This window comes from Erinaceus europaeus, chromosome X (assembly GCF_950295315.1).
Source record: "Erinaceus europaeus chromosome X, mEriEur2.1, whole genome shotgun sequence".
NCBI lineage: Eukaryota > Metazoa > Chordata > Mammalia > Eulipotyphla > Erinaceidae > Erinaceus > Erinaceus europaeus.
The window spans coordinates 35310182-35337720 of record NC_080185.1 but is presented as its reverse complement, the minus strand read 5'-3'; the positions used below and the strand labels follow the sequence as shown (position 1 = coordinate 35337720).

At 38.4% G+C, this 27539-nt stretch overlaps 1 protein-coding gene across 5 annotated transcripts in view; it reads right to left on the bottom strand.

The window, feature by feature from the left end:
• Positions 1 to 27539, bottom strand: part of TENM1 (teneurin transmembrane protein 1) — a 1227224-nt gene that overhangs the window by 1062247 nt on the left and 137438 nt on the right. The window lies entirely within an intron of this gene.

The window sequence follows — 27539 nt, the reverse complement described above, 5'->3', positions numbered from 1 at the left end:
CATCATCAAAACAGCCTGGTACTGGAACAAAGACAGGTACACAGACCTGTGGAACAGAATTGAAAGCCCAGAACTAAATACCCATGCCTAGGGACATCTAATCTTTGATAAGGGGGCCCAAAGTATAAAGTGGAGGAAGGAGGCTCTCTTCAATAAATAGTGCTGGGAAAACTGGGTCAAAACATGCATAAGAGTGAAAATCAACCACCTCCACTCACCAGAAAAAAAGATCAACTGCCAATGGATCAAGGACATAGATGTTAGACCAGAAACTATCAAATACTTGGGAGGAAAACATTGGTAGAACACTTTCTCACCTAAACCTCAAGGACATCTTTGATGAAACAAACCCAATTGCAAGGAAGACTAAAACATAAACAAATCAGCGGGACTACACCAAACTGAAAAGCTTCTGCACAGCCACAGAAACCAACACACAAACAAGGAGACGCCTCACAGAATGGGAGAAGATCTTCACATGCCATACATCAGACAAGAGACTAATAACCAAAATATACAAAGAGCTCAGCAAACTTAGCAACAAAAAAGTGGCCTCCCCCAGGGCTCTGTTCTGGCTCCTACGCTATTTAATATTTACATCAATGACCTCCCAGAAACTTCTTCAAGGAAGTTCATCTACGCCGATGACATCTGCTGTGCAACTCAGGCATCCAAGTTCGACATCCTCGAGGAAACACTCACGAAAGACATGTCTCTGATATCTGACTACTGTAAAAAAAAATGGTGACTAATCCCTAGCACTGCAAAAACGGTATCATCTGTTTTCCATCTACACCATGCCTCGGCCTCGCGTGAGCTTAATGTGCAGCTTGGCGATATGAGAATCCGGCATGAAGCCCAGCCAGTCTATCTTGGCGTTACTCTCGATCGCACTCTGTCATTTTACGAACATCTCATAAAAACTGCAGCAAAGGTGGGCGCGAGGAATAACATCATTGCAAGACTGGCCAGCTCCTCATGGGGCGCGAGCGCTTCCACACTATGATCGTCATCTCTGGCATTATGCTATTCCACTGCAGAATACTGTGCCCCAGTATGGTTCCGTAGCCCCCATGTCCACTTGGTCGATTCCAAATTATATTCCTCCATGAGGATAATTTCTGGAACCATCCGTTCCACCCCGGTTCCATGGCTGTCAGTTCTTAGCAACATCGCCCCGCCAGATATTCATCAGGATGCGGCATCATCTAAGTTCATTTCCCACGTCTACGCTCGACCGGACCTGCCAATATACGCGGATACCTTCGCCCACCCTGTCCAACGCTTGACGTCTCGTCACCCAATCTGGTCCCGTACGCCTACACTGAACTTCTCTGTTCCAGACTCTTGGAAACAGAGTTGGCAGTCAGCTGAGGTAAAGAACAAACACCTCATCACAGACCCCTGCAAGAGTCAACCTGGCTTTGACCTAGCATGTTATGATTGGGCCCTCCTCAATCACTATCAAACGGGCCATGGCCGGTGCGCCGCTATGTTCCATCGTTGGGGAGCCAGAGACGACCCGAATTGCCCCTGCGGCTACAGACAGACTATGACCCACATAGTCAACGACTGCCACCTCTCCAGATTCAAAGGAGGTCTCGAAACTTTACATCAGGCTCAACCTGACGCTGTTGACTGGCTACGGAACAAGGGCAAACGCTAGAAGAAGAAGAAGCAACAAAAAAGCAAATGACCCCACCCAAAAATGGGCAAAGGAGATGAACAAAACATTCACTACAGAAGAGATGCAAAAGGCTAACAAACACATGAAAAATTGTTCCAGGTCACTGAATTGTCAGAGAAATGCAAATAAAGACAACACTGAGATACCAACTCACTCCTGTGAGAATGGCAAACATCAAAAAGGACAGCAGCAACAAATGCTGGAGAGGCTGTGGGGACAGAGGAACCCTTCTGCACTGCTGCTCGGAATGTAAATTGGTCCAGCCTCTGTGGAGAGCAGTCTGGAGAACTCTCATAAGGCTACACATGGACTTTCCATATGACCCAGTAATCCCTCTCCTAGGGTTATACCCCAAGGAATTCATAATACCCAACCAAAAAGAAATGTGTACACCTATGTTCATAGCAGCAAAATTTGTAATAGCTAAAACCTGGAAGCAACCCAGGTGCCCAACAACAGATGAGTGGCTGAGAAAGTTGTGATATATATACACAATGGAATACTACACAGCTATTAAGAATAATGAACCCGCCTTTTCTGACTCATCTAGGATGGAGCTAGAAGGAATTATGTCAAGTGAGCTAAGTCAGAAAGATAAATATAAGTATGGGATGATCACACTCATAAACAGAAGCTGAGAAAGAAAAACAGAAAGGGAAACTCAAAGCAGGATTTGACTGAATTTGGAATAGGGCACCAAAGTAAAAACCCTGGGTTGACGGTGAGGGTGGATGTTCAGCTTCACGGGGGGTAGGGGTGGGGGGAGATAGGATGGGGCACAGTCTTTTGGTGGTGGGAATGGTGTTTATGTACACTCCTATCAATTTTTAGTCATATGAATCATTTTTTAATTAGTGTGAGAGGGGAAAAATTGATTGAATATCTCACTTTTTAAAGAACAGACTGTCTTTTTAATAAATAGGCTAAGTCTTTCATATGTTGACTCTCTTAAAAGCTTAGACCAGAGAGAAGAAACCAGTGGCACAGCTATATACAAATAATATCAAAGGATATAAATTATGGTGATGTTGTATATGATACAGAAAATCCTAACAAAGGGATATTTCAAAGTTAATCCAATTGCCAAATAATGTGATTATAGCAATAACTATCTATTGTCTTCTTAAACCCTAAGACAGCAGGAACCTCCCGCTTCCTCTATAGAGCCCATATTTCCCCAGTCCTCTAGGGTTGGGCTCATTTTCCTGCACGCTTCTCTCAAGTCATACCAAATGATATCGCATCCGCCTATCCCAACCTAATCAACACAACAAGTACCACCTCAGCATGCTTCACTTCAGACTGTGTCCAGAGACATCAGGCATGGAATGTCAACCCTTCAGCCTCATTACTTGGGTGAGACCTTTCCTTTCATAGTATTCTCTAATTCCATTCTAGGAGGTTCACTTCCTACCTAACAAACTCCCAAAACCTAGATATAGACCAGGTCCCGTAAGATAGAACATATGTTCACATGTATCCATAAATTAGAGCAAAATATATATTTGAAAGCAAAAATGCACAATAGTCTGTAGTGAGTCAGTATCAAGTTCATAATGAAATAGTGTCTACTTAGACTTAGATACCCTCCTCACCTATCTCCTATTACAGTTCTCAGTCCAAAGCTAACATCATCAAAGTAAAGACTGAAAAAGCTTAATATGGGTACGAGACTGGCATACTTTAATGATGACTCTTTAGTCACTATCAGACCACCCCATCAGCTAGGGCCCTATTTGTGGAGTCCTGAAATTCCCAGATATGATGGGCCTAGACCTCAAATAAATCCCTCTCTCCATTGTTATCAGTCAGGTCATTTCTATCAGGAACAACACAATAGACCCCTTGGTGGGCCCCCATAGGACCTTGTCCTTAACTTGGATCAACAATGGTAGAGAATGTTCCACCCTCCGATGGGAGGCTGGACAATATACTCTATGCTACCCCTGAGGAAGATGGATCCTGATATTGGGGCAGCTTACAATGTTCCTACTTATGACCACAGAATGTGAGCTCAGATCTACAGGGATGCAGAGGTCATATAGGCTCCTAAGCTGAATATGGGCCCCAGATAACATCAAATCAATGGGGTTTACAGTTAACAATATGTATACACCTTTCCCATATTTGGGAGCTACTTTCTTCCCTGATCCAGCTTTCTGGTCCTTTTTCCAGCCATGACATTATGTTTCCCAGACAATAATTAGGGTCCACCTGTATATCAGGTTTCAGACTCAGGCAAAAACAAAACAAACAAACAAACAAAAAAAACCAACTACTATAGTCACAGGCCCTTTGGAATATAACTAAAATATGCCTACAAGCTATCTACAAAACAGAGACCCCCCCCCAACTCTTCACCTGCACTATTCCAACCTTTATGTCCATGACTGGTCAACAATGTGTTTGGCTTTGTATGTTACCTCTCTCTTCAGCCACCAGGTTCCACATGCTAGAAGGATGCCGACCAGACTTCCTTGGAGAGACAACCCCACTAATGTGTACTGGAGCTCTGCTTCCCCAGAACCCTTCCCCACTAGGGAAAGAGAGAGACAGGCTGGGAGTATAGATTGACCTGTCAACGCCCATGTTCAGCGGGGAAGCAATTGCAGAAGCCAGACCTTCAATCTTTTACATCCTACAATGACCTTGGGACCATACTCCCAGAGGATTAAAGAATAGCAAAGCTATCAGGGGAGGGGATTGGGATACAAATTTCTGGTGGTGGGAACTGTATGAAGTTGTACCCCTTTTATCCTATGGTTTAGTCAATGTTTCCTTTTTATAAATAACTAATTAAAAAAAGAAACTAACTTATTACTATTTTTATTTTGGTAAAAAAATGTGAGAAGTTAAACATGAGAAGGATGATTTGCTTCTTAGAATAAGAAATATTGTCTATGGCCATACCACCCTGAACTAGCCCGATCTCGTCTGATCTAGGAAGCTAAGCAGGGTCGTGCCTGGTTAGTGCTTGGATGGGAGAAAAAGAAATATTTGCAAACCAAAAAGATAAGAGGCACCACTATTGCAAACACTTCTGAAGGACTTTTCACAAATTAGGGAGATTAGCAACTGGAACCAAAAGGTGATGGTTCATGGAATGACACTAACATTGCACAGTCCTGTCTGTCACTTTAATCAACAAAACGAATAAAGATATAAATGGCAAGCTCATTTCATCAGTGAATAGCAGAAATCTCTGATGATGAATGTTCAGAATGGCATAGCCTGTACCCACATAGCAAGCTGAAGAAATGTGAGGTCTAATATAATGTGATGAATTATATAATTATATTATATATAATTATAAAGTGATGAATTCAAGAATACAAAAAGCTAAGCAGAGCAAACTACAATGCTGTTAAACAGTAAGTTGTACTGAAGAATAAAATTCGAGATTTAAATTATCAGTTTGATATGTATTCAAAAACTATTCAATTTTAAGTTGCTTTGATAAATATATATTATCTGGAAAAACATACACTGAAGCAGTTTTGTGAATGGGATATTAACATATGTTAGGTGGAAGAATAAGATTTTATGACCATATCAGTAAGGGAAAACTTGGTCTAATTTAAACAAGTTTATTTTCTGCAGGAATACTTGAAGTCTCAATAGTAACTACTGTTTCTCAAACTTATTTGACCATGGGGCATTTCTTCTTGTAAAGCAACTCTTGAGACTAGTTTAAAGCAAGAACCTTTGAAGAAACTCTGAATAAGAGCTGAGAAATCTCAGCAAAGAGTTCTGTGTGACTCTTTAAAAACAGAAGAAGGGCAAACATCAAATGAACATTGGTCTAAATGGTTACAAGGTTTACTCCTACCCTAAAAGTCTGATACCTGATTAACTAAACCTATTTTTTTAAAAAAAAAAAAAACTAATTTCCTGTTACACAGTGAGAAGATTTTTCATGAGAGAAACTTTCTCTACAGAACCACCAAATAAACACAGAGACCTGAAGGTGGCTCATCTAGTAAGGTGCAAAATTTACCATGTGTAAGAGCCTGGATTCAAGTCCCTAGTCACCACATGAGGTGTGTGCAGGCAAGAAAAATCACAAATGGTACTGTGTTGTCTCCCATCCTTTATTCAAAAGAAAAATAGAAAAAAAATGACCCACAGAAGTAGTGGAATCATGCAGGAAATGATCCCCAGCAATAACCCCAGTGGAAAGAAGGGGAGGGAAAGGAAAGGAAAGGAAGGGAATGGAGGGGGAGAAGGGGAGGGGAGAAGGGAGGGGAGGGGAGGGAAAAGAAGGGAGAGGAAGGGAAGGGAGGAAAGAAGGAAGGATTAGTTCTGCCAATAAGCACATGCTTAAAAAGTGTTATCTTTTCATCTACTTTAATGCTAAAAAGTTGGCTGAACTCTTTAATCTTTGGTGGAAAACTATTAGAAATACATATAAGAGGATGAAACAGTGTTGGTAGGACAATAGTATGGAAATTTCTTAGAAAACTGAAATGGAAATACTACATGATCTATTCATACTACTCTTAAGCATACATACAAAATATATGAAAACATTAACTTGAAGGGATATGTGCATCCTTATGTTCATAGAAAATACTACTCATAATAGTAAAAATGTGAAAGCAACTCAACAGCCCACCTACAAAGGACTGCATAAGAAGATACATAATCAGTGAAATAATACTCTGCATTAAAAAGTGATGCTGTTAGGGACAAAATGAACCAGTTAAAGTAACAATGAAAGTAACTGTTAGAATCATTGAATATTATGAGGGTTACCTGAGGGAAATAACAATTGATCTTTTGTGGTGGGTTCATATGTTTGAGTCCTATATACATGAAGGGGGTGAAACAGTACTCTTGAAATTTATAATATAGTAAATAAATGGCAAATAATAAAATTAGTTTAAAATAAACAAGAGCCTCAGGAGACAATGAAAAGCTAGTCAATAAGTGGTATCCTGTTTTGTTTACTTACCACAGAAAGGTGGAGATTCCACACTTAGTAATAATCACCCCCCCCACTGCCATCCTCATTTGTGCCTACCTATAGAAGATTGGGTATCTGGTCCTTAACAATAGCTGTGATTTGATGTCTGACAACAAATCTAAGTGAGAGAGTGTCCTTTGCTTTCTCTATCCCTCCCATGATGATTACACTCACACTTCAAAGTATTCCATCATTTTTATCTTCTAATTACTAAAAAAATTATACATTGAATTAGGCAGCTGGATTCTTAAATATGGTATGCTTATTTTTGATAGCTCCAACCTTCTTTATTTCAACTAAATCTCAGTGTATATGTGTGTGTGTGTGTGTGTGTGTGTAGAAATTATCACCAAACCTTATTTCTACAAATTTAAGTGATGTGACAATGTAGCACTAAGCATTTTTTAAAATCTCACCTAAAGTGCAAAGATCTGTTACCCAAAATTCTAAACAACCTTCTCACAACCCAAAAGGCCTACTGATTTTAATTAGTTCAATACAATTTACTACATGTGTTAAAATTGAAGCCTGTGGTACAAACATAGTACAGTATTTCTTATTTTGATCCTGAGGTAATATGCCTTCCCAGAAAAAAGAAGCTCAGCAATATGAATCACATGGTTGCACAGACCACTAGAGAAAATTCTGTCAGTGTTTTCTAAGGGGCTACCAGATAAGCAATTTAAATTTCCAAGAGTCACTAATTCAGCAAAAATGGTGCACAATTAGTTACTAAGTTGTGAAAATGCACTTTGCCTACTGATTAAGAAATAATAATAATCACCAACTTGTTCCTACTCCACTAAAAATCTGATACTTAAAAAAAACGGACTACAAATTTTGAGCTTACATTTCTTGCTACATTCTCAAAAGCCATCATAGAATCCATTTAACATAGCATCATAAACAGTGTAGTCATACATAAATACTAGTTGAGTGACAGATAAACAAGTGAATATATAAGCTTCAGTGTTGAAATATACTTTGAAATAGCAATGACAGAAAAACTGATGGACTGCAATTATGCATGGAATTTAGGTAGGAAGAACAAACTATGTGAATAGTTGCCTAAATTGCAGTAAAAAGCCACATTTCCTTTCAAGTTCACAAGATAGATAGTGTCAAGCATAATAGCAAACTTGAGTAAATGAAAAATGTATTATCAAAGTAAAAAGGAGCCTCTTCATTCCTCTGTAATACAGGATATGGGCAATTTTTGTTTAACAAACTGAAGTTGAGGATTTATTTCTCAGTTCTGTGGATCAAAGACTGTGATTAGACATTATCTTTTGCCCAAGAAAACAAGCTAATGAAATCTACCACCCAATTCATGTACAGAGTAACAGCACTTGCTGATTAGGGACTAAAAACAAGTTACAACAACATTTTAATTACATTTCAATGCAAGACTATAAATTAATTTATCCAGATGATATACTATAGTACATTGGTTTACAAAACAGCTAATTATCTCATCCAGAACTTGAAGGAGACCAAAGGATACCCTGGTAAATATATAAGGAAAATAATGTATAAACAACCACCAGGAAATTATTTCAAGCATGTGGCTATGGCCAGAATCAATATTAAAATAGATCCAACTGGGATGCCAGTCATTCCTAAGTCATTGCTTATTAGTAGAAGGCTTGGTAAGTAATTCTGATACTTGTTTTGTTTTTGAACTACATAAAAACCAAAGAGTTTAGAAAGGAAAGGAAGAAGTTTATATTTGGTGGTGTTTTTTTTTTTTTTGGTTTATATTTTTATTTTGTTTATATTTGTTGTTTATATATGGTTTTTATATTTATAAGTTTATATTTGTTTTGTTTATATTTGTTGTTTATATATGGTTTTTATATTTATAAGTTTATATTAGTTTTGTTTATATTTGTTGTTTATATTTGTTTTGTTTATATTTGTTGTTTATATATATTAAATATTTATTTTATTTATTTATTCCCTTTTGTTGCCCTTGTTGTTTTATTGTTGTAGTTATTATTGTTGTTGTTATTGCTGTCATTGTTGTTGGATAGGACAGAGAGAAATGGAGAGAGGAGGGGAAGACAGAGAGGAGGAGAGAAAGCTAGACACCTGCAGACCTGCTTCACCGCCTGTGAAGCGACTCCCCTGCAGGTGGGGAGCCGGGGTTCGAACCAGGATCCTTATGCCGGTCCTTGTGCTTTGCGCCACCTGCGCTTAACCCGCTGCACTACAGCCCGACTCCCTATATATGTTTTTTTTATTGTCCATTCCACTCAGTTCCATACACTCTACTGAGCAGAACCCAGAACCCCGGCAGCAGCATTAACAGACCAATGGTGAAATGTTTTTTTCAGAGGCTACATATAGAGAAAAGTTGTCAGAGTATAAGCTCATTTAGGCTATGCACAGATTACCTGGAAATTATCCCTTTTTATATACTAAAACCAGGTTCATTTTTAAATATTTTATTTATTTTAATGAAAGAAAGATACAGAGAGAGACCAGAGCACTGCTCAGCTTTAGCTTATGGTGGTGCTAAAGATTGATCCTGGGACCTCAGAGGCTCAGGCAGTAAAGTCTTTTTGCATAACCATTGTGCTATCTCCCCAGCCCAAAACCCTTTTCAAATAATTGCATTATTTCTCTTCTGATCTGAACAATAAGAGATATGGATACACATTCTTTCATGAAATCACAGCTATCAGAAAATGAAGCTTGCTATTTGGGGATATAACAAAGAAACCTGAATGCCATCACAGCAAAGGGACTTCAGCCTTCTCCAGTATACCTGCTACTGTACCTTAGAGACCAAGTGGCCAATGTAAGCGGTAGTCAGTGAATTTGAACACTATCTGCCCCATCTCCTCTTTTTAGGATGGATTCTATGTGTCTAGATACCAGAAGTGACAACAATGCCCAGTCTTATCAGAAACTTTTTAAGGTTAATGAATTCTGGTAAGAAATAATGTCAGAGCCATAAACAACTCACAAACACAATATCTAGAAAAACCACTGAAATACTCATCACACTGCAGAGAAAGGTAGAACCTTGGATGATGAAACCACAATGGGCTTCTGAATTGTTATTTTAATAAGCTTTGTAGAGTGTTATACTATATATCAATATTTATTATATCTGTCCATGATAGTTCAGGGATGCAGGATGCCAAATACAGTCTGCCTCAGTTATGTTGTGCACTGCCTTGATAATTACTTCTAGATTGAAAACAGGAATCAGTTCAACTTAGTTAACAAGGAAATCAGTTTCCAATTTGGCAATGAAGATGTCTAATTAGTAATACTCTTCCCCTTTGTCATAGCCCATCATTACACTCAGCTCCTCAAAAGTCAGGAGGGAGATGTATCTACATCGATATCATTCAAGATTAAGATAGGAAGGGGCCAAATAGAAATAGGTTTGGCTCATATGGTGAACTTGGCAAGTTTAGGGAAATCCCAGGAATCAGATATCATATAGTGAAATTGGTAAAAATGAGCAGAGCCTACTTGATAAATGATAATAAAAAAATTGAGAGAAGTTCAGCTTCTGGCTTAGAGCCACAGAATGAGAACTGCATTTAAAAACCAAAGTTTCAATATTTAGCCATAATGTCTTTCTAGTATTAATATTTCACTACAGTACCCCGGGGTGCCTTAAAGCTCTCCTTCCCAATTTGATCAATCTGTAAGTCTAGGAGCCTGTCTCTATAGAAAATATGCAATATTTGCAAATGAAAGTGTGTGTGTGTGTGTTGGGAGGAGTGAGAACTCAGGGCACACACAGCTATTTTTGTTTGCTTTTTCTCTCAAAATCCAACACTTGCCATTATATATTATGAGTGACCATGTTGTTCTCTTACTTCTTCCAATTTTATAAAGTACACAAACACTGCCTGGATGGTTCTTTTTAATGTACTAATTAAATCAAATTAAGTTTATCTTCAAAGCAACATCATTATTTTAATGTGACTCACATAACTCAGATCAGCTTATGTGTCCAAAATGAGCAATATGGAAAACCAATACATAAAATTCTATCACTGTCTAACCTAGAGTAAATACTTTACTATAGCACCTCAGCTCCCTAGTTTTAGAGACAACAACAGCTAATTTAGAATTTGTAGAAATTTGATAAGCTAATGCGTAACTGGTGCAGAATACTCACTAAATGTAATTTCTTTTCCTAAAGTCAAATAAGTTTGCTAAATGCCAATGTAAACAAATTAAACAGATCTCTTTGCTGCAGGACTCCTTGGAGCTTTTGACATGCTGTGTGACATTCCAAGAAACAAACAGAGTAATTTTTCTCCAACCAATCATTTTTTTTAATGAATCACCTATCTTCATATATCATGAATTAATAGTATTCCACACAGGAAACACTATGAGAACCCTCCTGCATACCACAAAATGTTTTTTTGAAAGTCAGATCTTTAAATGTGATGAAAACTGTTCAACCAGGGACTGAGTTGTGGTGTACCCAGTTGAGTGCACACAATAAAATGTGCAACAACCCCAGGTTCAAGCAAAGGGAGAAGCTTCATAAACAGTGAAGCAGTGGGCCGGGGGGGGGGGGGGCTGAGGCTGAGGGGGCGAGAAGTGGTGCACCCACTTAAGCGTACTTGGTATGAAATGCAAGAAGTCACACAAGGATTCCGGCTCTTCCCACTGGCTCCCCACATGCAGCAGGGGATGCCTCACAAGCCAGCTATGCAGATCTACAGGTGTCTCTCTTTCTCTCTCCCTATCTTCCCATCCTCTTTCAATTTTTCTCTATCCTATCCAACAAAATAGAAAAAATGGCCACCAAGAACAATGGATTTGTCGTGCAGGCACCTAGCTCCAAAAATAATCCTGGAGGCAAAAAACAAAAGAGTGAAGCAGCGCTGCAGGTATCTCTCTTTATCACTCGCTTTCTATTTCCCCTTCTCATCTCAATTTCTCTTTATCCTAGCTAATAAAACAAATAAACAAACAAACATTTTAAAAAGTTAAACCAACCAAACCTGGGACCAGGTGGTGACACCCTTGGTTAAGTGCACACATTACAGTGTGCAAGGACCAGGGCTCAAGCCTCTGGTCCCCACTTGCAGGAGGAAAGCTTCATGAATGGGGAAGCAGAACTCCAAGTGTCTCTGTCTCTATCCCTCTTTAGATTTCCCTCCCCTCTCAATTTCTCTCTATCTCTTTCCAATAATAAATAAATAAAAATGTTCTTTAAAAAGTTAAACCAACCATAAAATAAAATAGCTTAGTGGTCCGAGTAACATAATGATGTTTTGAGGTCACCCAAATATCTAATACGTAAGATATAGCACTCACTTAGAAATGGAGTCTCAAGTTTTTTCAGGAAAACACTTGAGGGGTCAATTTTCTGAGGTTTGTATAAAGGTTATGTTTCCTGTGTTGCTAAAGTAGAAATGCAGGCAGATTTCAAAAGAATAAAGGGTGTTACTAATATTGTCCATTTTCCCTATTGTGCTATATAATCTTTTCTGTGGTTTGCTACAATATGGGTCAAACATTCTGGACAGTAAAGAGAAAAGAAAGAAGGGGGGACTTTTCATTTCTATCTCTGTAAAGAAATTAGCATATTGGGAGTCAGGCGGTAGCGCATTGGGTTAAGCGCACCTGACGCGCAGCACAAAGACCAGCTTAAGGATCCTGGTTCGAGCCCCTGACTCCCCACCTGCAGGGGAGTCGCTTCACAGTGGTGAAGATGGTCTGCAGGTGTCTGTCTTTCTCTCCCGTTCTCTGTCTTCCCCTCCTCTCTCCATTTTTCTTTATTCTATCTAACAACAACAACATCAATAACAATAACTACAACACAAAAAAGGGGCAACAAAAGGGAAATAAATATTTTTAAAAAAAGAAATTAGAATATTCTTAGTCACAATGTCTCAACTCCATTTATTGAATGTGGTACTTACCATCAAAAGTGCCCTCCAATGTGTAGGAACTGTGACCCACATATGTGTTGTCAAGTCAGTGGCAGTTATTAAATATGCAATTCTGTGTTAAGTAGTTCAGGTTGTAAAAAAAAGATAAAAACAGATTTGAGCAACTTATAATTCTATAGGTGATACAAGGCTTCTATCCAGAAAGAAAAATATAAGGAAATAACAATATGAAACAGTATATAATGAAGAGCTAGATCTTGAGATGCAAACTGCGACTGTCACATGGACCCAGAGAATGACAAAAGATCACTGAGCATTATAAGCTGCCTTGGCACTTGAGCTGGACCTTGAAAGTCTGTAAGGACTTACCACAGGGCTTCTGTAAGCAAAGCCAGTTCCATCACCCCCTAATGTGCACCAACTGTCAAGGGAGTGTTAGGGCCACTCCTCCCTTCCAGGCACAATAGAGAGAATGCAGATATTCTCAATCTCCCCCTCTCTCTCTCTCTCTCTCTCTCTAATGGATGGATGGATCAGCTAGAGTTTCTCAAAATAGTAGCCCTTCCCTCTGGGCCACAATAAGGATTTTGGCTGCTTACCGGCCCAATAAAGAAACAGGAAGGAACACCAACCATAACAAGCTAAGAGCCGAAGCTGCATATGCATGATTCAGTAATAATCTACATGGACTTGTGTGGAAAGACAAGAGTTATTTTCTGCTTGAGTCTGTGACTGGTAGAGAATCACTCAACCTTATGATTGTATTATTTATACAGAACTCACTAGGGTACCATCTGGTGCTAAGCTAACCGCAAAAACAGGAAAATCAAACACAAAGCCAATTGTCTTCATTGGAGTTTTTGCTAATGACCTGTTCCTCACCAATATTACAACTGATCACATTCTGGTTTGAAACACGAAAAGACATTTATTGCTTTAGAGGGATGTCTTAAAAGGAATTCAGTTAGACATACCCTTGAAAAGATTCTGTACCTATCTAGATTTTCTCCATTGAGAGGGCACTGGCCCTATTTCAGGTCTTATTACACCTTATTAAGTTGTCAGATAAAGTTCATAATGTCCCATCTCAGTGTCCAGTCACCAGGAGAGAATGGTGAGAGGTGATTTTGCAAGATTATGTCCTGGAGATGGGAACTCAAGTCAGAATAAGTGCAAGAAATAAACAGACAAATGTCCACAATGAAGCTAATTCTAAGATGAAATGTCTTTACACCCCACATTTTGAATCTCAAATTATTCTTGTTGATGTGACAGAATTGCCACTAGAAATATATGTTCTTTTGTAATCAAAATATTTTACTTTTTACAATTATAATGCAAAAGGTAATTGTGAATGCTGAATTTATAAGTTCCTAATTTTAAAAGCTCCAGTTACAGAACCCCCCCTTTTGTTATTATTGGCTTTTCCTAGATTCTCTCAACTCTAGTAATTTTCTTTTTGGCATAGTTATTGTTAAATGGTACCCAACCTGAATTTGGCTTCAATGTTATAAATTTATCATGGAAGCTGTGAACTTCTCATCCCATTTTGTTCTCACTGAGATCAAACACTGCAGATGTTATAGGAATCTCAATACATAATAAGCAAGTGCCTTGGTTCCTATGCTGGGAAATGTTTGGGGTTCCTGTTTGATCCATAGTATAATTTTAATGTTTTTCTTTTACATTGTGGGGCTCTGTTATTATTGTAACTCCTTTAGCTATATTATCAGTTCCAAGGGAAAAAATCAGCAACCTAGGCATAGCTTATCCAGTAGAGTGCATACTTTGTCATGCACAAGGACCTAGGTTCAAGATTCCAACCACCATGGAAGCACCATGCAAAGTAGAGGCTTCACAAGTGGCTGAACAATGCTCTGGTGTTTCTCCTTCTCTCCCCACTGGCTTTTGCCCTCTGTCTGGTATGAAGAAAGAAAAAGAGGAGGTGAGTTCATCAAGAAAAGTGAAACTGTGCAGGTGAGAAGGTTCAATGAAACCCTGGTGAGGAACGAAATACCTAATAAAACAGTAAAAAAAAAATTTTTAAGTGAAGTAATGCTAGGAAAGTGGTATAAGGGCTAGAGACCAAGACTTGTGTGTATGATTCCCCAGGTTCTATCCCTGGCCTCTCTCTTATTTACTCTTTCAAGAACTAAAAAAGTCCTATGAAAAAATACAATCTAAAAGGGAAATTGTCTAAACCTGCCAACAAAATGAAGTATCATATGAAGTGGTTCCATAAAGCATCTATTCACAGCTCAGCCATCTGATTTCCAGAATTAAAAATGTCAATCTTGGTTTCTTAAGGTAAACTTAATATTTAAGTACAGCTAAAAATCTTGGTTACGATGCACATCTGAAAACACAAATCAGCATTTTTAATTAACATAGTTCATGCCATTACAAAGCTGCAGTGCAGAGAGACGGTAGGTTGTAGAATTAAAGTTTGAACTTTGAATCTGCCACTTAACAGATTTGTCCCTAGAGCAAGTTACTTAACCTATGCATGGGTCAGGAGCATTCTATCATCTGTAAAAATGGCTTAGCACTTTCTTCTAGTGTTCTGGTGGATAGTAACTAGGTTAAATTTAGAAGAAAAAACTGCCACCATTCCTGGAACGTTGTGGGAGATCTATAAATCTGAGTTCAATTTCTATTTCCTAGATATTTCTAGAACCTTTTCTTAAGATCAGGAATTTCACAAAAGGAGTGATTTACATGTAGCATACCACATATTACAAAATCCTAGAGAAAGTGAAATTTATCTTGAATTTCAATCTTCCCTTTAAGATACTGTTCCATGACCTTCACAAGATTCCAGACCTTCTTGAATCTCACCTGACAGTATAGCTGAAGTTTACTGCCCTCTCAGTGGAAATAGCCAGTTTCCTCACATTAAAAGAGAAGAAAAGTTTCTATTGTTAAGCAGAATACCTAATAGTAGCATATATATTATAATTGGATGGCTTAATCTAAATGTGTCCTGCAGGATGAAATAACTATATAGAAATAGAAAGCATTTCTAAAAAGTTGTTGTCCTTGTTGGTACCCTAAATACAATGTGTTAGAAGAATTAGTAGTTGCTTTCTTGAAACAACTATAGACTAATCTTAACTGGTTCAATTTATCTGTAACAATAAAGAAGCTATAACATTTGTTATTGACACCTAACCCATTTAAAATTCAACTGGCAGACTCAAAGACTCAGAAGGAAAAGAGGAGGACTACTAAGGAGTTTGGAGGATTAAGTCCCTAGGGGCTAAATAAGATGATGGTTTGGTTGCGGGGAAAATGTACTCTTATCGTGGGGAAATGTGGAAAATTTACCCCATAAAATCCTGTAACTTAACAGTAATAAAGTAATATTAAAGTTGGGGGAAAAAAGTCCTGGTGATTCTGTTTTTCAATTTTTTTTATCAGTTGTGTGTGGGGGGGTTAAATGGTTGATAGTACAGGTTTTTAACACATGACTACAATTTCTCATCTCTCCATAATAAGTGTCTGCAAAACACTTTTACCCAACATAGATACTTTTCCACCACATGCAACAGGATCCCAATGCCCTCTGTTAAAATCTCCTATATCTCACTGCCACCACCACGAAATCATTGTGTACCACTAATAACTTGCTTCACTGTCTATATAGCCCAGTCACTAGCTCTATATAATTTGTTAGTACTAGCTGTATCTCCCACTACAGAATGCATATGTAGATTCCCTGACAATTCTGTACACTACTACAACACCACATTTTACACTACAGTGTTATATTACTACTAGATATAGCACTCATATACTCTCTGGCACAAAGCAGGTACTCGATGTATTAATGCTACATTCTGAGTGTTTTAATAAATGGATAAGGAAATATGAAAAGACAATATGTAAAAGTATTTAGAATAGTAAGAAAGAAAACAACCTTTACTGTAATACAAACTACTATTGAGGGTATGAAGATTGCATTTATATGCTGTGCTATAAAATGGATAGTGGTAGGTAGAATAAGGGCCACAGAAATGTCAAATAGATAAAATTCTAGATGCCAAAATTCTGCAGCTACTTTAAAGTATGGCCGTCAGAAAACTAGCTTGGCATCAGTACAACTCCAAGGTTTACAAATGGACTCTGAATCAGTTAATTTTCTATTTCTAAATGTTACTGTTGTAGGTTGGGTCATGGTATTACATTTAGTTAATCTGAGGTTAAAGATGTGCATGACTGGATATACTAATTCAGAGTAATCAAGTATTGATTTTGTCTTTTAACAACAATAAAATTACACTAGTCTGCTTTTATTTGGCATTCTGTGTCCTCTCAAATCCCAGAATAAGCAGTGAATAGCTCATTTTAAACAGTTGGATTGTGGTGCAAGTCGAAATGCCATTACCAAATTTTACACTAAATAAAAACTATTATTTACCGCAATCAGAAGTGTTCTTTAGAAGGTGAAAATTCAAATTCTTTGCCCAAACTGAATTCTTGGGCAATTCCGAGACAACTTAATAAAACACATATATGGACATGACTATACTTCACTACCATTACCATCTCATTCACTCAGGATCACTAACTTTGGAGTTTTATAGGTCAGAGTTCCAGCTCTGCCATTTATGATAATGGTAACCTTGGGCAAACACTATTCACTTTAGTTTTCCTGACATTTCAAATAGTGACGATAATATTCCTGATACTTTGTATGGTTGACAGAAAATTCTGAAAATGGTGATGTATGCACAATATTTTACATAGTTCACATATAACAGTTGTCCAATAATTTCAATTTATAATAACAATTCACAATGCATTTCCACTCATTTCTCATTATTCTACACTCCCTGCCCACCGCAATCCTGTCGTGAAGTCTCCTTACACTTTCTGTGATCTCCTGGAAACATCAAAGTCTTTCACAATTTTATCTTCTTACATCTCCTGTTCCTTCTATCTCAAATATCCTATTCCCTGACTTACTGTTACAGGGGTTCTTATCTAGCTTGAAATTTTATTCCAAGTTGACACTTCTATGCTGGAGCTGACACTTCTATGTTGCCACCACAGTGAATGATAACCTACATTAATTTGCTAGAATTTACTCTGTTTCCATAAAATATGCACACATACACATAATACACCTTGGAGAAAGGTAACATTTCACAGTTTAAAAAATTAATTGAGTCTTTGATATGTTGACTCTCTTAAAGGCTTAGACCAGGGAGAACAGAAGCAACTGGTGGCAGAGCTGTATACAAATGATGTCAAAGGACATAAATTATGGTGATGTTGTATATGAAACAACAAATCCTAACAAAGGGATATTTCAAAGTTAATCCAATTGCCAAATAATGTGATTATAGCAATAACTATCTATTGTCTTCTTAAATACTAAGACATCAGGAACCTCCCACTTCCTCTATTGAGCCCATATTTCCCCAGTCCTGGAACCTCTAGGGTTGGGCTCACCTTCCTGCATGCTTCTCTCAAGTCATACCAAATGATATTGCATCCGCCAATCCCAACCTAATTAAAGCAATGAGTACCACCTCAGCATGCTTCACTTCAGACTGTGTCCAGAGACTTAAGGCATGGAATGTCAACCCTTCACTCTCATTAATCAGGTGAGACCTTTCCTTTCATAGTATTCTCTAATTCCATTCCAGGAGGTTCACTTCCTAACAAAGTCCCAAAACCTAGTTATAGACCAGGTCCCATGAGATAGAGCATATGTTCACATATATCCATAAATTAGGACAAAATATATACCTGAAAGCAAAAATACACAATAGTCTGTAGTGAGTCAGTATCAAGTTCATAATGAAAGTGTCTACTTAGACTTAGATACCCTCTTTACCGACTTCCTATTACAGTTCTCTCACTCACTCCAAAGCTAACTTCATCGAAACAAGGACTGCAAAAGCTGAATAAGGGCAAGAGACTGGCATACTTTAACGCTGACTCTACTCACTATCAGACCACCCCATCAGCTAGGGCCCTATTTGTAGAGTCCTGTCCCAAACAGACATGATGGGCCTAGACCTCAAATAAATCCCTTTGTCCATTGTTACTGGTCATTTCTATCAGGAACAACACAATAGACCCCTTTGTGGACCCCCCCAAAGAACCTTGTCCTTAACTTGGATCAACAATGGTAGAGAATGTTCCATCCTCCGAAGGGAGGATGGACAACATACTTTATGTACATCTGAGGAAGATGGGTCAATATTGGGGCGGCTTGAAATGTTCCTACTCATGACCACAGAATGTGAGTTCAGATCTACAGGGATACAGAGGTCACATAGGCTCCTAAGCTGAATATGGGCCCCAGGTCACATCAAATCCATGGAGTTTACAGTCAGCAATAGTTTTACACCTTTCCCATATTTGGGAGCTACTCTCTTCCCTGATCCAGCTTTCTGCTCCTTTTTCCAGTCATGAGATTATCCCCCCAGACAATAACTTGGATCCACCTGTATATCAGATTCCAGGCTCAGGGGGAAAAAAGAAAAAAAAAAAAAACTAGTATAGCCACAGGCCCTTTGGAATATAACTAAAATATGCCTACTGGTTATCTACAGAATGGAAATCCCCCCTAACTCTTCATCTGCACTATTCCAGCCTTTAGGTCCATGATTGGTCAACAATGTGTTTGGCTTTGTATTTTAACTCTCTTTCCAACCACTAGGTTCCTGATGGTAGCATGATACCAACCAGACTTCCCTAGACAGACAACCCCACCAATGTGTCCTGGAGCTCTGCTTCCCCAGAGCTCTTCCCCAGTAGGGAAAGAGAGAGACAGGCTAGTAGTATGGATCCACCTGTCAACGCCCATGTTCAGCGGGGAAGCAATTACATAAGCCATACCTTCAACCTTCTGCATCCCACAATGACCTTGGGTCCTGTACTCCCAGAGGGTTAAAGAATAGCAAAACTATCAGGGGAGGGGATTGGGATACAGAGTTCTGGTGGTGGGAATTGTATGGAGTTGTACCACTCTTATCCTATGGTTTAGTCAATGTTTCCTTTTTACAAATAAAAAAAAAGAATTAAAGTACTTTCAACTCTTTAAGGAAAAAAATGTTTTTTGTGTCTGTTTTCCACTTATGGTGAATGCATTGGGAGAGAAAATCACTATACAGCTCATATCTAGAATAGTATATCTTGCATATTTGATGTTCAATAACTGGTTATTTATTTAACTATTGGGTTGTCAGAAGTCATGATGCACTTTTGCATAGAAAAACAAGTCATGACTTTTCCAACAAGCCAATATGTATTTGCTTGTGTCCTTTGCTGTTGTCCGTGATACACCACTCTGGGCTGACTTTTTCAGATAGAAAGACAGACAGACAGACAGACAGATGGAAATACAACTCAAGACCAAAGATTCCCCAGTGCAGTGGGGGCCAGGTTCTCTCCTGGGTCACTAACATGGCAAAGCAGGTACTGTCCCAGGTGAAATAATTACCTTAACAGCTCAATAACTTGTACTTTAAAGAAATGTTACCTGACTCAGATAATATTACCATACTTGATGAAAAAGATACTTTAATGGGAGGGAAAGTAAAGAGGAAAAATAATACTTTTCACTGATGCTGCCTTTTCTTGCCTTAAATACTATTAACACTACCAATATCACACCACCAGTCTCCCCTAAAATACCAAACATCCCTGTCTTTAAGAAACAAACCTTACAATTCACTGGGAAAAATAATAATGTGTACTGGGGCCGGGTGGAGGCAACCCTGGTTAACTATATACACTACAGTGTGCAAGGGACTGGGTTCAAGTCCCTGGTCCCCACCTGCAGGGGGAAAGCTTCACAAGTGGTGAAGTGATGCTGTAATGTTACATCTCAATTTCTCTCTGTCCTACTGAATTAAATAAATGAAGTTAAAAAATAAAATAATGTTTACTAATTGAGCTTGAGAGAAAAGTTAGTATAAAGTGGTAGGGGAAGATATAGTTAGGATAAGATTATCAAGTTACTTGAGTAGTGGATCACAAAGTTTGAACTTGAATAGTACTGATGGGGTAAAGTTGAATATTTGAGGGCAGGGCATAATATGACACAAACAGTTTTTTTTTGTTGTTGTTGTTAAAACTCCTCTGGTTATAGTATATAGGAAAGTTTGTGGAGGACAGGGTTATAGAAGTTTATTGAAGAATCAAGTGAGTTCTTAGGAAGACAGAAAAAGGAAGAGAGGGATAACAGTTGTGGGAACCTTCTATGTGGCTGTCACTATTGTAAAACACTTTACATACATTATCTCATTCATTCCAAGCAAAATCATATCCATCAAGTACTCTCATTAACTCTGAATTGAGGAGTAATGCTTTAGAGTGATTAAATGACTTGCTAAAAATAAAAAGCAAATGGAAGAGCTAGGAATCAAAAGTCGGTCTATTTGATGTCAAAGTCTAGACTGAATATTCTTGACTCGTGTACTCTAGAGGCATTTAAGGTTAGAAGCTCAAAATTTAAAAAAGGCAATTTGCAGAATATAAGGAAATATCTGTAAACCAGCTATCTGTAAATGGGTAATAAAAAAATAAAAAGAACTCATACAATTAATAGAGCTCAATATAAAAAAGCAAACTACTAAAACATGGGGAAGGAACCCAAATAAGCATTTCTCCAAAGAAACAGTGATGGTCAACAGATATATGTAAAGGTGCACTATATCACTAACCAACAGGAAATTCAAAAATCAGAACCACAAGAAAATACCACCTTATTCCTATGAGGATGACTATTATAAAGGAAAGAGATAATATTTGTGGAGGAAGTTGAGAAAAATGAACTCTTGTACACTGCTGGTAAGAATGTAATTTGGAAAACAGTGTAGTTTCCTCACACAATTTTTAGAAATGCATCTACTTTGGGAGCCTGGAGGTGGTGCAATGGGTTAAACGTACATGGCACAAAGCACCAAGGGTCTGCGTAAATATCCCGGTTCAAGCCCCTGGCTCCCCACCTGCGGGGGGGGGGGGGTTGTTTCGAACAGGCGGTGAAACAGTTCTGCAGGTGTCTATCTTTCTCTCCCACTCTCTGTCTTCCCCTCCTTTCTCCGTTTCTCTCTGTCCTATCCAACAACAACAACACCAATAACAACACCAATAACTAAAACAAAACGATAAACAACAAGGGCAACAAAAGGGGAAAATATAAAAAAAATTAAAAAGAAATGCATCTACTTTATGACTCAGGTACCTCACTTTGGAATATAAGTTCAAAAAGAAAAAAAATACTATCTCAATGAGATATCTGAGGGGTTCAGGCGGTAGCAACCTGGGCTAACATAGCGCAAAGCTCAAGGATCCTCACATAGCGCAAAGCTCAAGGATCCACACAAAGACCCCAGTTCTAGCCCCTGGCTCCCCACCTACAGAGGGAGGTGAAGCAGGTCTGCAGACGTTTATCTTTCTCTCCTCCTCTTTCTTCCTCTCCTCTTTCATTTTCTCTTTGTCCTATCCAACAACAACAATGGAAAAAAATGTCTACCAGGAGCAGTGGATTTGTAGTGCTGGCACTGAGCCCCAGAGATAACCAAGGAAGGAGGGAGGGAGGGAGAGAGGAAGAGAGAGAGAGAGAGAGAGAGAGAGAGAGAGAGAGAGAGAGCGAAAACCCTGCTATTTTGGACAATGTTGATCAACCTGGAGAACCTTACTTAAGCTAAGTGAAGTAAATAAGGCACAAAAAGACAGAAACCGTAAAAACTCATTTATGTGGAATCCAAAATCAATTCACTTACATGAGAAAAGGAACTGGTGTTGCCAGGAGCTGGGTTGGAGATATATGCTATGTTGGTAGGAGGTACAAAGACTGACTTACACAAGACAAGGTCTGGGAAAAAATGTCTAAAAATTTAATACCACCATGAACATAGTAAACAATATTATAGAATATAATTAAAATTTTAAAGAATTTAGAACTTAAATGATCACAACACACGTACAGAGATAAAGAGAAACAGAGAGGAAGGGGGAGAGAGAATTGTGACTATGTAATGGATATGTCTAATAGCCTGATACTGTTTCTTTAACCAACTATATAAAAATATCAAGCTGTATACCTTAAATACATTTTTATTTGTGAATTATACATCAATAAAAGTAACCAAAAACACCATTAATTATAAGTGAAATAAGTAACATAGAAAATAAATACTGTGTGATTTCACTGATAGGAAATTATGTAAAAGAAATTTTCAATGTATAGTGACAAAAAAGATACGCTATTACCTGAGACTAAGATAGGGAGAACTGGCCAGGAAAAAGCAACAGAGAATTTTTCCAAAAGATTTTGTTTACTTTGTGAACTAGAAAAAAAAGGAAAAGGATATGCAGAGGGCCAACGGACATAAAAAAAATGCTAAAAGTCACTGATTATCATAAAAAAACAAAGACAACAGTGAGATATCACCACGTTACACCCGTGAAAATGTCATACACCAGAAAGGACAAAAATAAGTGATGGCAAAGATGTGGAGAGAAAAATAATCCTTCAACAGTGTTGGCAGTAATGTACATTTGTCCAGCTTTTTGTGCAACAGTCTGGAGATCTATCATAACAGTAAAAATGGACCTACCCTGTCCTATGGTCCAGAAATTTCTCCCCCAGGGATTTACACAAAGGAATGGGAAAAAAACACTTATCCAAAGAATTATATACATACCAAAATTCAGAGCAACACAATTTGTATTAGTCAAAATTTGTAAACAACCCAGATAACCCACAACAAAAGAATGCCTAAGCAAGCTGTGGTATATATTCGCAATGGAATACTTCTCAGCTGTTAAAAATAATAAAATGTTCCAGATGCTAGCATGATGCCAACCAGACTTCCCTGGACAGACAACCCCACCAATGTGTCCTGGAACTCCACTTCCCCAGAGCCCTTCCCCACTAGGGAAAGAGAAAGACAGGCTGGGAGTATGGGTCCACCTGTCAATGCCCATGTTCATTGGGGAAGCAGTTACAGAAGCCAGACCTTCTACCTTCTGCATCCCACAATGACCTTGGGTCCATACTCCTAGAGGGTTAAAGAATAGGAGAGCTATCAGGGGAGAGGATGGGATACGGAGATCTGGTTGTGGGAACTGTGTGGAGTTGTACCCCTCTTATCCTATGGTTTTGTCATTGTTTCCTTTTTAGAAATTAAAAAATATTTTGAAGCAAAAAACAAAAAAGAAATTGTACCCATATGACAACTGTACTGTAAACTATTACCCTCCCAAAATGATAAAAAGGGGAAAAATATTTAAAAATCATTAAAGTCATCTCCTTTTCTCATCTTGCATGGAACTTAAGAGAATCATTGTAAAAGAGATAATCCAAAAAAGTAATAAAAAATATCAAAGGATGTTACACTGGGCAGAGCAGACATATTATGATGCACAATGACTGTTGTTCAATTCAGGTCTGTAGGAGCCTGAAATTAGAACACCTGGTTGAGTATGTATGTTACCATGTGCAAGGACCCATCCCCACCTGTGAGGGGAGGGAGAGGTGAAATGGTACTATAGGTGTGCCTCTGCTTCTCTTCCTCTCTATTTCCCTCTTCCCTTTTAATTTCTCTGTTTCTATCCTATAAACAAATAAATAAATAAAATATTTTTAAACGGCCAGGTAGGCTCCCATATATAGGGAGGAAGCTTCACAAGTGGTAAACAGTGCTTCAGTTGTCTTCTCTCTCCCTCCCTGCCTTTCATTTATCAAAAATGAAAAAGAAAAAAAAAGAAAAGCCACCAGGAAAAGTGAAGTCATCAAGAAGGTAATAAGCACCATAGATAACCCTAGGAGGAGAAGGAAGAGGAGGAGAAAGAGGAGGGGAGGGGGAGGGTTGAGAGGAGGAGGAGAAAAGGAAGAAGCAGCAGCAGAAGGAAAATGGGGAGGGGAGGAAGAAGGAAGAGGAGGAAAAGGAGGAGGAGGAAGAGGAGGAGGGGAGAGGAGAAAAGGAAGACGAAGCAGAAGGAGAAGGGGAGGAGGAAGAAGGAAGAGGAGGAGAAGGAGGAGGAGGGGAGAGAGAGAGGAGGAAAAGGAGAAAAGGAAGAAGGAGGAGGAGGAGAAAAAGAAGATTTTTGAAATTGCCTTGTTACCCAGTATATTATATAGATTCAGTTAAATTCCTACCAAAATTCCTACATAATTAATTAAATAAATCCAATTTTACAGAAATTTGTTGAAGCCATTAAAGACTGACAGTCACTTTAAGAATCTTGCAAAAAGAACAAAAAAGGAAAAGAAAGAAGAGGAGTCATAACACTGTGACTTCAAGCAATACTCAAAGTTATAGCTGTCAAAACAGTGCGTAATTATGCTAAGTGAGAAGAATAAAGAGGTAAACAGCAAATACTAGATGCTTTTTACTCATGCGGATTATAGGTGGCTCAAGAAAAGTGAAATTCCAAAAAAAAAAGTAACTATCTCTTGCACTTTGTTAGAATTATGGTGCCTGGGGTCCGGCGGTAGGTAGCACAGTGGGTTAAGCGCACGTGGCAGGAAGCACAAGGACCGGCATAAGGATCTCAGTTCCAGTTCGAGCCCCGGCTCCCCACCTGCAGGAGAGTTGCTTCACAGGCAGTGAAGCAGGTCTGCAGGTGTCTATCTTTCCCCTCTCTGTTTCCCCCTCCTTTCTAAATTTCTCTCTGTCCTGTCCAACAACAATAACAACAACAACAAAAAAAAAAAGCTTAAAACAAGGGCAACAAAAGGGAAAAACAAAAACACAAAACAAGAAAAAGAACTATGGTGCCTATTAGATGAGGGAGCACAGACTTAGGTGAAAGGTGTGTTGACTTACACACACCATGTGTAGATGTGGAATTATATTCATGATATTTTAAAAGTTAGTAAGACATGAATATACATAGGCCCTAGGTCAAATCGATGGGATAAACAGTTAATGGTATTCATATACTATTTTTGTGATTGGGAGCTACTCTATGTCCTAATCCAACTTTTTGGCCCTATTCTCAACTCTGACATCATCTTCCAGACAATGTTTTCAGTTCTCTTCATGTTAGCTATCAAGTTCAGGTAAAAACTACTAAATCCATGGGCCCCTAGAAACATACCTAAAATAGACTTCCTAGCTTCTATCCAACCTAAGACTCCTTCTATCCAACATAAGACTTCTCAGCTGCTCTACTCCTACTTGTTGGTTCCTGTTCATTAATCATTTTCTTCTGCTTTATCTTACCACCTTTCAGCCACCAAGTTGCAGATGCTACTATTATTTCACCCTGAATTCCCTGAGCAGACAGCCACACATGTCCTGAAAACTCACCTCTCCAGAGCCCGACCCAGCTAGGGTAAAAGAGAAACAGGGGGATATGCATCGACATGACAATGACCACTTCCAGTGGAGAAACAATTACAGAAGTCAGACCTTTTACCTTCTGTACCCTATAAAGAATTTTGGTCAATACTCCCAGTTGGATAAAGAATAGGGAAATTTCTAATAGAGGGGATAGGACCTGGAACTCTGGTAGTGGGAACTATATGAAATTATACCTGTTACCTTTTTTTAAGTTGGAAAAATACTATCAATTAAATAATAAAAATGAAAAAAGTGTGCTGGTGATTAAATATAGAAACATAAATCATTGGAAAAGATTTGAGAGCCCTCAAATAAGACCTCAGATATATGAAGTTAATTTATGACAAAGGAGCCAAGAGAATAAAAAGTTGAAAGGACTTTTATGAGGTGCAGAAGGTGGGAGGTCTGGCTTCTGTAATTGCTTCACTGCTGGACAGGGGCATTGACAGGTTGATCTATACCTCAGCCTGTTTATATCTCCTCTCAACTGGGATAGGGCTCTGGGGAGGTGGAGTTCTAGGACTTACTGGTAAGGTCCTCTGCCCAGGGAAGTCAAGTTGGTGTCATAGTAGCAACTACAACTTGGTGGATGAGAAGCCTTAAGATATAAAACAAAACAAATGGTTTAATAATCAGGAACCCAAAGTTAAAAAAAAATAGCAGGTGAGATTTGGAATCCTTATGTAGGAAAAAGCTAGGACATCTATTTTAGGTACATTCTAAGAGGCCCATGACGTTACTAATTTTTGCCCATGCCCCACCAATAACATGCAGGTGGGCTAAAAGTATTGTCTGGAATAGACAATTGTTGGGAATAGGACCAGAAAGCTGTATGGGGGCAGAAAGTAGCTCCTAAATATGGGAAAAATATACAAATGCCATTAATTGTAAACCCTATCAATCAGGATAAAGACTGGGGATACTTCCAGTGAAGGGGAGGGTATATGGTGGGAACTGCATGGAATTGTACTTCTCTTATCCCACATTCTTGTTGCTCATTATTAAATCACTAATAATAAATAAATAAATAATTTGAAAGGAAAGTTTCTTTAATAAATGATGTTCAGAATACTGGATTCCCACATAGAAAAGAATGAAACTGGATCACTATCTCACACTCTGGATAAAAGTTAACTCAAAGTGGAGTAAAGATTTGGATGTTAAATTGGAAACTCTAAAGTAAATACACAGAGAACATCAGCAGAACACTCCATAATATTAGCTTTGGAAGTATTCAGAACTTCAGTACAAAGGCAAGGAAAACAATAAACAAATGTGATTTATCAAGTTTAAAAGTTTCTGCACATTAGAAGAAACAATCATTAAAATGAAAAGGCTACACTGAGTGAGAGAAAATATGTGCATACCATATATCAGAAAAAGAGCTAAAAGCCAAGATATTAAAAAAACTCACAAAAATTAACACCAATAAAAACAAAAAAATCCTATAAAAATATGAAGAGATGGAAGTTGGGTGGTAGTGCAGTGGGTTAAGCACACGTGGCACAAAGCACAAGGACCAGCGTAAGGATCCTGGTTCAATGAACATCCCCAGCTCCCCACCTGCAGGGGAGTCGCTTCACAGGTGATGAAGGAAGTCTGCAGGTGTCTATCTTCTCTCCCCTCTCTGTCTTCCCCTACTCTCTCCATTTTTCTCTGTCCTATCTAACAAGGACAATAACAACAAT